We start from the raw sequence: 10,994 nt of genomic DNA, 5'->3' as shown, positions 1-10,994 counted from the left end.
TGGCTTCCCCACCCGCTTAGTCTCTTCCACCACACCCAGCTCCACCCACTTCTGCACACACCACCTTGACTGCTGCTGCTGCCCATTTTGGGTTCCTGAGGAGTCTGCTGTCCCTGCTGAGAGATACAGAACACTGCCAGGTGCGGAAGAACACAAGGCAGTTGAGAAAGAGCTTCCAGAAGTGACCTCCGAGCAGGTAGAAGCTGGAATCAGTGTGACTAAGCAAGTGGTGGAATCAGGGTAAACGGTCAAAGAAACATGTAGGAAAAAAAGAGTCTTCTGAATAGATGTTAACACCTCTGGGGGAAACCAAACATCTGAGGGCCTCAAGGGAAATGTGTCAGAAGTAGAAGGCAGAGCAGTTTTGCAGAGTAATTGATGCAGAAGTGGATTGTCCTGGGATGGTGGCTGGGCACATTTCACCCCTGGGATGGAGTCAGCTACACAGCAGCTGGACAAGGGTGTACTGGGGATCTCAGATGCTCGGGGATCGTAGGGGGGGTCAGATGTTTGGGGAATGTTTTAGGGAATGGAATGATTGAAGAAACTCAGATGTTTGGTGGATGGTCGAAACTCAGATGGTGAGGGGAGCTCAGATGTTGTGGATTGTTGGGGGACTCAGATGTTCAGGGCATGATCAGGGGGCTCAGATGTTGTGGATTTTTGTGGGCCTCAGATTTTTGGGGGATGGACCAACAGCTCAGATGTGCAGGGTATGGTTGGGGGTTCAGATGCTGGGGATGGTTGGGGAAGCTCAGATGTTTGAGAGATGGTCAAGTGAGCTGTGACCCTGACAGCCTGGTCAACTGGTGTGTGACCCATAACAACTTAACAGGAGGCACTGAAATGATCAAGAGGGCCATTCCTTGTAGATAGTTTTCAAAGCCATGTTATGTAGACTCGAATCTTTAACATGTTTGCCTTTATTAGAGAATCATGAGTAGATTCTAATTGTATTCCTCTCCTTCCCTGGAGCACACACGGAGTCCGATCGTATGGCATTGATAGTCTGAATGGCTAATTGCCTTACGTGAATGAATGTAACTAATTACCTGTGTATGCATAAGAAACAGAAGATTAACTTCAAAGCAAAGGGCTTGCTGGGACAATTGCCATCAAGAGGCTATCAGCCAGCTAGAGAACTATAAAAAAAGCAAATCTCAGATCTGCCTAACCTTTTACAGGAACTGAGCCACAGGACTGAGGTCTCTAGGTTTACTCTGGATTTGCCCTGGAATTCTCATGGAAGGATTTGAACAACGTAGAGATAAGGAGATGATTGAAGAAGTCAGAAAAATGACTGGACAAGGCACCCTCTCACAAATCATCTACAAAAGATGACATCAGTGGCTGGGGCACGTGCTGGGAATGGAAATAGAATGCTTACCAAATACTGCTCTTGAATGGAAGTCAGAAAACGCAAGAAGTAAGGGGGAAGACCGTGAATAACATGGAAATGAACAATTCTGAACAACATCAAGCACCTCAATGTGAAATGGGAAGATTTAGAGAGAAGGGCAGTTGACAGGCAAGGATGGTAAATGTGGGAAGCCCAATGTGCAGCAAAGTACGGGATGGACTATGGTCTAAGGTCTACATCTGAACTGCCTATTGGGCTAAACGTTTTTTAATTGATTCCAGCAGGACTTTTACAAATCAGCAACCCCACCATCTCTGCTATGAAACTGACTTAAGGACTTTATACACATTTGTATGTATATTGATCTCTTAACTATACATAACTCGCTTTCTTTTTTCCTTTGTTAATACATCTTAGATTTAGTTAATAAGGATTGGCTGTAAGCATGTTTTTGGGTGAGATCTGAAATATTCATTGACCTGTTGGGGAATATGTCCGATCTTTTGGGATTGGTAGTGTGACATTGCACTTCATATGTTTTATGAAAATATGTTTATAAGTGTGAATATAATGTAACTGGAATATACTTTATGCAAAAGGTCTCTTGTAAGGTATCATTACAAATTTTATAATCTACTGAATGTGTTCATCCTATTTGTATGAATGTATCATTCTTGTATCTGAAGTTAGTAATATGAAGTATTACTCTGAAGTTCTATTGTAACTATGCAAAGTGTGGGCCACTAATGGTGGCTTGGAATCTTGATGGCTCCCATTAAGTAGGACAATTGGTTTTAAATGGTTCTGTTTACTTGTAAGGCTTCCTGTATACATCGGTGCCAGTCAGTGAGTAATGAAGTCTCACAGGCCATGTGAGTATGTAACATGATATTAGAATCCATCTTATACCTGGTGCTTTTCCCTTTAGAAGGAAGGGTGGGAACCCAAAGAAAGACAAAGGATTCCCGCGTTGTGCCAGAGATATAAAAGGGGGTGGAACAAAACAAAGGGGGCTGCCATTCATGAGAAATCCCCTAGTTACCACCTGAGCTGGAATTAACAAGGGCTGTACCAGCGGAAAGGATTGGGCCCAGACTAAGAAGGAGTCTAGTCTGTGAAAGAAGCTTATTGGAACCTCTCTGAGGGTGAGATTTACTTGTATTTAGTTTCTTAAATGCATTAGGCTTAGACTTGTGTGTTTTGTTTTATTTTGCTTGGTAACTTACTTTCTTCTGTCTGTTGTTACTTGAAACCACTTGAATCCTACTTTTTATACTTAATAAAATCACTTTGGTTTATTAACAAACCCAGAGTAAGTGATTAATACCTGGGGGAGCAAACAGCTGTGCATATCTCTCTATCAGTGTTATAGAAGGCAGACAGTTTATGAGTTTATCCTGCATAAGCTTTATACAGAGTAAAACGGATTTATTTGGGGTTTGGATCCCATTGGGAACTGGGTGTCTGGGTGCTGGAGATAGGTGACTTGCTGAGCAGTTTTTGATTAAAGTCTGCAGCTTTGGGGGCATGGACCAGACCTGGGTCTGTGTTGCAGCAGACTAGTATGTCTGACTCAACAAGGCAGGGTTCTGGAGTCCCAAGCTGGCAGTGGAAAACTGGCTCAGAGGTAACTTTAGCACATCAGGTGACAGTCCCAAGGGGGTCTCTGTGATCGAACCCGTCACAGGTAGAACTTTAAGTATGGTGAATAAGGTTTTCAATAAACCTTCACTATGTTAGATTTGGGTGTCTGGGTGGGAGCCAAAGGCTGGATTGCTGAAAGGGGACTGTAATGTGGCTTCTTGGTAACCAGTATGATATTACAGAAGCTGTCTGGTTACTGGCTTGGTGAATCTAATTATAGAATAAACTTCCATTTAAAAATCAGTTTTGGGGATTGTCTGCCCTATTGCTTGCAGTTTGCCCTGAGTAATCATTCTCAGTGTGGCCCCTCCAGGCAACATGGTCACAGGAGCTCATATATTTGGGAGATGGTTGGGGGATGTTGTGATGGTTGCTGAGTTCAGATATTTCGGGGATGGACCAGGGACTCAGATGTTTGGGGGGATGTTTTGGGGAGCTCAGATATTTAGGGGATGGTTGGGGGAGCTAAGATGTTTGGGGAATAGACCAAGGGCTCTGATGTTTGGGGGATGTTTTGTGAAGCTCAGATGTTGGGGAAGGTTGGAGGAACTCAGATGTTCAGAGGATGGACGGGGGAGCTCAGATGTTTGGGGGACAGACCAGGGCCACAGATGTTTTGGGATGTTTGGGGGAGCTCAGATGTCTGGGACATGGTCAGGGGAGCTCAGATTTTGGGGGATGGTTGGGGGGCTCAAATGTTTGGGGGAATAGTTTCAGGAGATCAGATGTTTGGTGGATGGTTGGGGAAACTTGGATTTGGGGGATTATTGGGAGGGTGCAGATGATCAGGGGATGATTTGGGGAGAGAGATCTCAGGGGGGATCATGTGTAGGGGGCACATTCCCACAGTGGGAGGCCTAAGTGATGGAGGCTGTTGGGGAGGCTCCTCCCTTTGCCCAGAATAACTCTGAGTTGTCGGAGGAGCAGGGAACGTGAAAAGGCCTCACAAGAGCCAGCAACAGATGCAGTAGCCCAGACCCTATCGCCCCTCTCCAGTGTGGCTGGCAGTTCACCACGGAGGCTCAGATCCCTGGGCTGTCAGGCTTGACTCCTCCCATCTCTGTGAGCTGTCAGGTCTGACTCCTCTCCACTGCTGCTCGCCTGGCCTGTAGAATGAGGATGTGGAGATTCTGGGCCTGTCAGTGCCTCCAGGTGACACTCAGTGTGTGAGAAACGGGGCTGCGATATCTGCGCCCAGCCCCCTACACCAGTTAATTGGAACATGACTGTTCCCTGAATGGAAACCTCCCCAAAGGAGCTCCCTGAGTGGCTCAATCAGCCCAGCCAAATGCCATGGACTTTATGGCCATCTGTCAGCCCTGTCCCGCTGTGTAGAAGCTGTGGGTGTGGGCATGGACTCCCCACATGGAGTACTGGAACCTGGGGGGTGACTCTCAGCTACAAGCCAGGAGACCCCGTGCTCTAGGCCCAGCTCTTCCACTGACTGCTAGTAACTTCTCTCTGCACTTCACAGCCGCTAGCTCATGCCGCTATGGTATAGGTCACAGCTGTCATTCACCCCTTGTACAGATAAGGAAAAGTTGCACAAGGTCACATGAGGCAGTGCTGGGATTAGAAGGGAGGTTTTCACACAGCAAACACCGGTCAAATCCACTTTGTCTTGGTGCCTTTAAAAGGGAATGTGCCAGATTTATGTGCTTGGCTATGCTGCCTCTAATACTAACCACAGTCTGCTCCCAGAGTCAGGGAGAGAACCCAGGAGTCCTGGGAATCAATAACCCACTGCTGTCTAACTAACAGTTGTGTGACCGACAGACAAAGTGAGTATCTTGTCTGCAACTAGAGGCTGGTGCATATGGACGATAGCAACGTACTTCTTCTGCCTGACACCCCTGTTGCTCAGGTATCTGCAGGTGGATTCTCTCTCTGCCATTTCATGGACAATTGTACTCGCTCTGCCGTTCACTCTCCTTACCGGTAATACTGAGGTGCTGGGCAGGGCTGAGCTGGGATCCGTTCACCCGGTTATCGCTGTCCTTGATCTCATACCCACAAGTGTAATTCCCAGAGCTGCGCATGGACACCACATGTTCCCAGCTGTAGATGACCTTTTCCTCCGAGCCCTTCTGGGATGTAACCTCCTCTCCATCTTTACAGAAGATGATGTGGGCTGCTGGGGCATGGGAAATCACGGAGCACTGGAGCCACACGGAGACCCCGGGCCGGGCAGACATCTGGCTCAGGTAGAGGGTGGGGGCAGGGAGAGCACCTGGGAAGGGGAATGGGTCAGAGCTGTCAATGGGGCAGTCAGTGTCCCCCATTTTAGGGGGAGCCCAGGAAGCATTTTGCCAAAGGAAGTTGGTTACTGTGGAAGCAGCTCTCAGCTGCTAAGGGTACGTCTACACTGCAATGAAAAACCCACGGTTGACCTATGCCAGCTGACTTGGACTCACAGTGTTCAGGCTACGGGGCTGTTTACACACCTTGAGCCTCTCATTGCAGTGTAGACGTACTGTGCCTGCTCCAGGGCTGTGGGGTCTGTGCAACAGCCCTGGAGCAGACTCTTATTTCAGCACAGCTGGGTTACAGGCATGATAGATAAAGGGATGAGTGTGGGGGGGGACAGACAGACAGACGGACTCACCGGGAGCTGAGCAGATCTCCTGGCTGCTGGGACTCAGCGCTGGGAACAGAAAGGTGCCGTGTGATTAGTGCTGGAGATAAAATCTCCCCCTTTTCTGAGGTCCCTCTTCAGGGACAAAAACTGCCTTTAATAGATAGGGAAAAATTCCTGATTTGTGTTTGGTGAAGAAGCAAACAGGGCAGGACATTAGTTCTTGGGCATGGCAGATTCCTCGCGCACACACAGACCTTGGCTGAGCTGGGACTGCCTTTCCTTTAAGGTCTCCAGAGGGTCAGATCCTCAGCTGGTGTAAACCGGCATTGAGTCCCGTGGAGCTACACTGATTTACACCAGCTGGGGATCTGGCCCAGTAGCTCTCACACTCAGTGTTTACACTGGTTCCCTTTGCTCTCCCTGCCTCCACAGTCCTGACCAGGTGCTGGTCTCAGCTTTCTTTCCTCCCTGCCTCCTATGAATTAGCACAGGGGTCCCACATACTCACCGGGAAGCAAGAGGCACAGACACAGGATCATTGGAAAGGTGGAGGGAACCGATCGGGTTGGAAATGACACAGCAACTTCTGCTCCTGTTGGGGTCCGGAGGGGACAATCCACAGTCACTCCCTGCTCCTACCTGCGCACTCTGCCCTGTCTGACTTCAGCAGAAGGGAAGCTCCAGCCTGTCTCTCTTCTCCGATCTGCCCCTGTCTGATACCCAGGGTTGGATGCTCCAGCCAGCCCCACTCCCTGATGCCAGGCCCCCCTGGGGTCTGTAGGGCTGATGCAGCAGAGTCTCTTTCTGATCTGCTTTGTCCCCTCCTTGGGTCTGATACTCATCACCACTCCCCGTTTCCTGCCCCACGCCGCCCCCCTTCCGTGCTCCGGCCACAGCATCTCTATTTAGGGCTGGAGGATTGAGAACTGAAGGGGCCTGGTTTGCTTGTTCGAGTCTAAACATATCACTGAGGAAACACCCCCGGCCCATCTCACTGCCTGGGGACCGAGACAGCCCCCTGGCTAAAGGCACAGCTGGGCCGGGGTGAAAGGTCACTGGGTGACTGGGGGACCTGGGATGTTGGATGAGCCTGAACCTTTTGCCTCCAACCTGGTCTCCAGTCCCTGGTGAGAAGGACCCAGCTCCACTGGGAGCAAATTCACCCTTTGGGATTAAGAGGGAAATAAATGGGTCTGGGCCACATGCTGGACCCTCTCCACAGGGGTGAATTTCACCCCCAGAGAACGGTAACCATGAGACTACACAGCCTTCCCCACCTGCTTAGTCTCCACCTGCCCTGTGCTCCACACCCAGCTCCAGCCACTTCTTCCCGTCCTGCCCTGACTGACCCTGCTCCCCATTCTGGGCTGCTGAGGAGTCTGCTGTCCCTGCTGAGAGATGGGTACCAGGGCACTGCCGGATGGGGAAGAACACAAGGCAGTTGAGAAAGAGCATCCAGAAGTGACCTCTGAGCAGGTCGGGAGCCGGAATCAGTGTGACTAAGCAAGTGGGGGAACCAGGGAAAAGGCCAAAGAAACATGTGGGAAAGAAAGAAAGTCTTGTGAATAGACGTTACCACCTTTGCAGGAAGCCAAGCAGGAGAGGGCCTCAAGGGAAATCTGTCAGGAGCACAAGGCAGAGCAGTTTTGGAGATCAACTTTTCATCGTAATTGATGCAGGAGTGGATTGTCCTGGGATGGTGGCTGGGCACATTTCACCGCTGGGATGGAGTCAGCTCTGCAGAGGAGCTGGACAGGGGAGATTTCGGGGGAGCTCAGATATTTGGGGATGGCTGTGGGAACTAAGATGTATAGTGGATGGTCAGTGGAGCATAGTGTGAGACTACCTGCTAGAAGCAGTGCCCAGAAAACAGCAACATGAAAAAGGGTAAATATTTTTTGCGATTGTTTCTAAATCAGTTTTTCAAATTCTTTTGTGAAAAATATTTGTTTTCATAATTTTTTCCCATTTTTTCCCTTTTCTTGGTGGGAAGATGGAAAAAAGGGAGGGAGAGGGAATCCAAAATGAGAAATCTTTTTAAAACTATTCAGTGAACAAATGAAATTTGTCATCAATTTTGTTTAATTTTCCAATTGTTATTTTTAAAAAAACAACAAAAACATTTTAAATTTTTTCTTTGAAAAAATGGAAATGTCAGAAAAAATGAAAATGTTTAACAAAACTTCTCACTTTTTTTAAATGGTCATTTTTAGATCACAAAATTTTGGTGGCTCTGTTCCCAAGTGATCCCCGGGGCTGTGGTTCAGGCTGAGCTGTTGGCACCCTTGGGTGGCAGCTGGGCCCTGCTTGTAGCTCAGACAATGAACAGGAACAGAAACAGGGGAAATCCCCACCATGGTAGGGAGTAGGGGGGGCAAAGGGGAGATTGATGATGGGATGTGAAGAAGGGGAACTCACCCCAGCTCCGCCAGCCAGAGCTGCAAATGCAGACACGTGAAAAGCAACCGTAGAGTGAGTTCCTCCTGCTGCAAAGACCCTGCAGCTCCATCACTCGCACAGACCTGAAAAGAGCAGAGAGACGGTCCACACAGGAGAGAAATGACCAGGTGTCTTCTCTAGGCTAGTGCTTCAACAGAGACTTGAAAGGAATCATCTGCACAGAGCCTGTGACAGAGACAGAGACTGATCGATAGATCAATAGATAGGTAGGGGGTTATGTATGGGGCTAGAGAGCTAGACGGAGGATGTATATGGGGATAGATAGATGGATAAGCTCAGTGACCAAGACTTTCAGAAACAATTAGTGATTCTGGGGCCCAGTTGATGCCACTTTAAAGGAGCTGACTTCCAGCAGGTGGGGGCTCAGTACAGTCTGTCACCCCTTAAGCTGTCTCACGTTGGGCTCCCAAAACCACTGGCCATTTTGGAAGGTTTGGCCAGAAGTGCTTGTGCCAATTATGCATGTGCCAAATCTGAGTGTGAGACCAGCTGTAGGGGTGCGAGGGGCTGCGTCCCCATGGCCCAGTCTGTCCTTGGCCCTCAGGTGAGACTGCAATCAAGGGAGATCAGTGCCAGCTGTGATGGGGATTTTGTGATAAAGCTCCTCTGGCACAACCACGCTGTGCGGACGCTGAGCGCCAGTCCAGTTCTCAGCTGCCCCAACATTCTCTGCGGTGTGAACATTGATCATTTCCTGCTGAGGCAATAGAGGCGGCTGTGTGAAAGCTGTGGGCCCCCTGACATGTTCCCAAAGCAAATGGACTCGACCCAGCACCTACCCCGATAAACCACACAGCCCCAATGCTATAGTAATTCATGGGAAGTTATCTGGTATCAGCTAAGGAGTGAATTTATACTGTCCAGTTACAGCAGTGTAAGTCCCTGTGCACACCCAGGTTCTGGTATAAGACAGACATTTTCTGGTTTACTTTATCTTGTTTTGGAAGCAATATAAACGATAAGGTGTAAATTTTTGACAGTGAGGATAATTAACCACTGGAAAAACCATGGGCTGTAGCAGATTCTCCATCACTGGCAATTTATAAATCAAAGGTGGATGTTTTTGTCAAAGAGATGCTCCAGTTAAACAGGAATTAGTTTGGGGCAGTTCTCTGGCCTGTGTGATACAGGAGGTCAGACTAGATGATCACAGTGGTCCCTTCTGGCCTGAGAATCTATGAATAAACCCGACAAAGGCTCTGATTCCACAGTAAGAGTGTCCCCATGGGAATTCTACCAGCAAAGCTAGAGCGATTTAATTATACTGGTAAATTTCCCTGTCTATAGAGAAGCCATGAGATGAAACAGCTCTTCCCATCAATGCTCTGCCTGTCCTTGTACACCCCATGGCATTACAGTATCTGAGCCTCTCACAAGCATTAATGGGGTTTCTCCTCACACATTCCCGAGAGGTAGGGAAGTTCATCCTCATTTCACTCATGGAGAAACTGAGGCACAGAGAGAGACTAAGTGACTGAGCACAGGGCACACAGAAGTCCACAGCCGAGTCAGGGGTTGAACCAAAGACCAGTCCACTGCCCTAGCAACTAGATCATCCTTCCGCCCTTCAGCCCCCAGCCCTCGCTAAGCCTGGGTTACTATGACCAGCTTTGTACCTGCCTGGAAGGCCAATGACCCTGGGCTATTTCCAGGAGCGCCGCCAGCTTTTTTGCCGCCCTAGGTGGTGGAAGGTCCTGCCCCCGAAATGCCGCCCCCAACAGAGGCGGCGGAAGGTCCCACCCCCGAAATACCGCCGACGACCGGGGCGGCCGAAGATCCCCAAATGTTAGTGCCCTAGGCGACCGCCTGGGTCACCTAATGGGTTGCGCCGGCTCTGGCTATTTCAGCCAAAGTGGGAAAGAGCCTGGATGGGATGGGACTGGGAAACAGGGAAAAAATCAGAGATACAAGCTGGGAACTCTGCCACAGGGGTTTTAATTGATCTCACAGAGCGTCCCACCCCCCACTGCTTCTGGGCTAGATCATGCCTCCCTTCCCCAGGCCCAAACCCCAGGGCAGGCAGGGCAGAATTGGACCCGTCTCCCCGACCCTGCTGGGGATATTGATGGAGCCAGATGCAGCAGGACTAGAGAGCTATCGGCTGGTGCTCAGAAGCGGGAAGGGATAGGAGAGTTCGTGTCATGAGTAGCGGCTCCTGCTCAGTGACTCTCTGCAAACACAGTCCAGCTGCTCTGTGCAACCATGTAGGGTAGGAACCACAGATGAACCAACAGCGCCTTGAGCATCTGCAGAGTCCCCCGTGCAAACACCTCTTCCCCTGTCCCCAGCAGTGAGCTCTCCCCAGCCTGACCCTGAGCTAGCAGCCCAGCGGGGCGGGGGTGTATCAAATGCTGTGATGTGGGATTGAATAACCCACTCACAGTGTTATTTTTGTCCTCACATGTTAACCTGCCTCATTCTCTCTCTCTTTCTCTCTCTCTCTCTGGCTCTCCATTTAGTCTGTCCTCATGAGGTTTCCAGGGCAGTTTATTTTCATAGTTGTACATTTCAAGGCCAGAAGGGACCAATGGGACCATCTAGTCAGAGCGTCCGCACAGCCCAGGCCAGAGAGTCTCCCCCAGGGATCCCTGCATCGAGCTGCTACCTTCTGGCTGAGCTAGAGCCTGTCTGGTAGAAAGAGACGTCCTCTCTCAGTTTAACGGCTCCCATTTCTAAACACTACAGAGATACAGGCTCACCTGTGACTTAAAAAAAAGAAGGGAGACAGGGCACGTGCAGACTGCAAAAAATCCTGTGGCAGAGCGAGTCTCAGAGCCTGGGTCAACTGACTTGGGCTCATGGGGCTTGTGCTACAGGGCTAAAAATAGCATTTCTGCTTGGGCCCAGGGTCACTGCCACCCCCTCTGAGAGCAGTGCGCCCCGAAGGGGCACAGTTAGAACAAGCCTCCTGCTGGGTCTGGCTGGGCTGGATTCACTGCAAGGAGCCATGGA

This window comes from Emys orbicularis, chromosome 21 (genome assembly GCF_028017835.1).
Source record: "Emys orbicularis isolate rEmyOrb1 chromosome 21, rEmyOrb1.hap1, whole genome shotgun sequence".
In the NCBI taxonomy this organism is placed as follows: Eukaryota; Metazoa; Chordata; order Testudines; family Emydidae; genus Emys; species Emys orbicularis.
Note: the sequence above shows the minus strand (reverse complement) of the source record.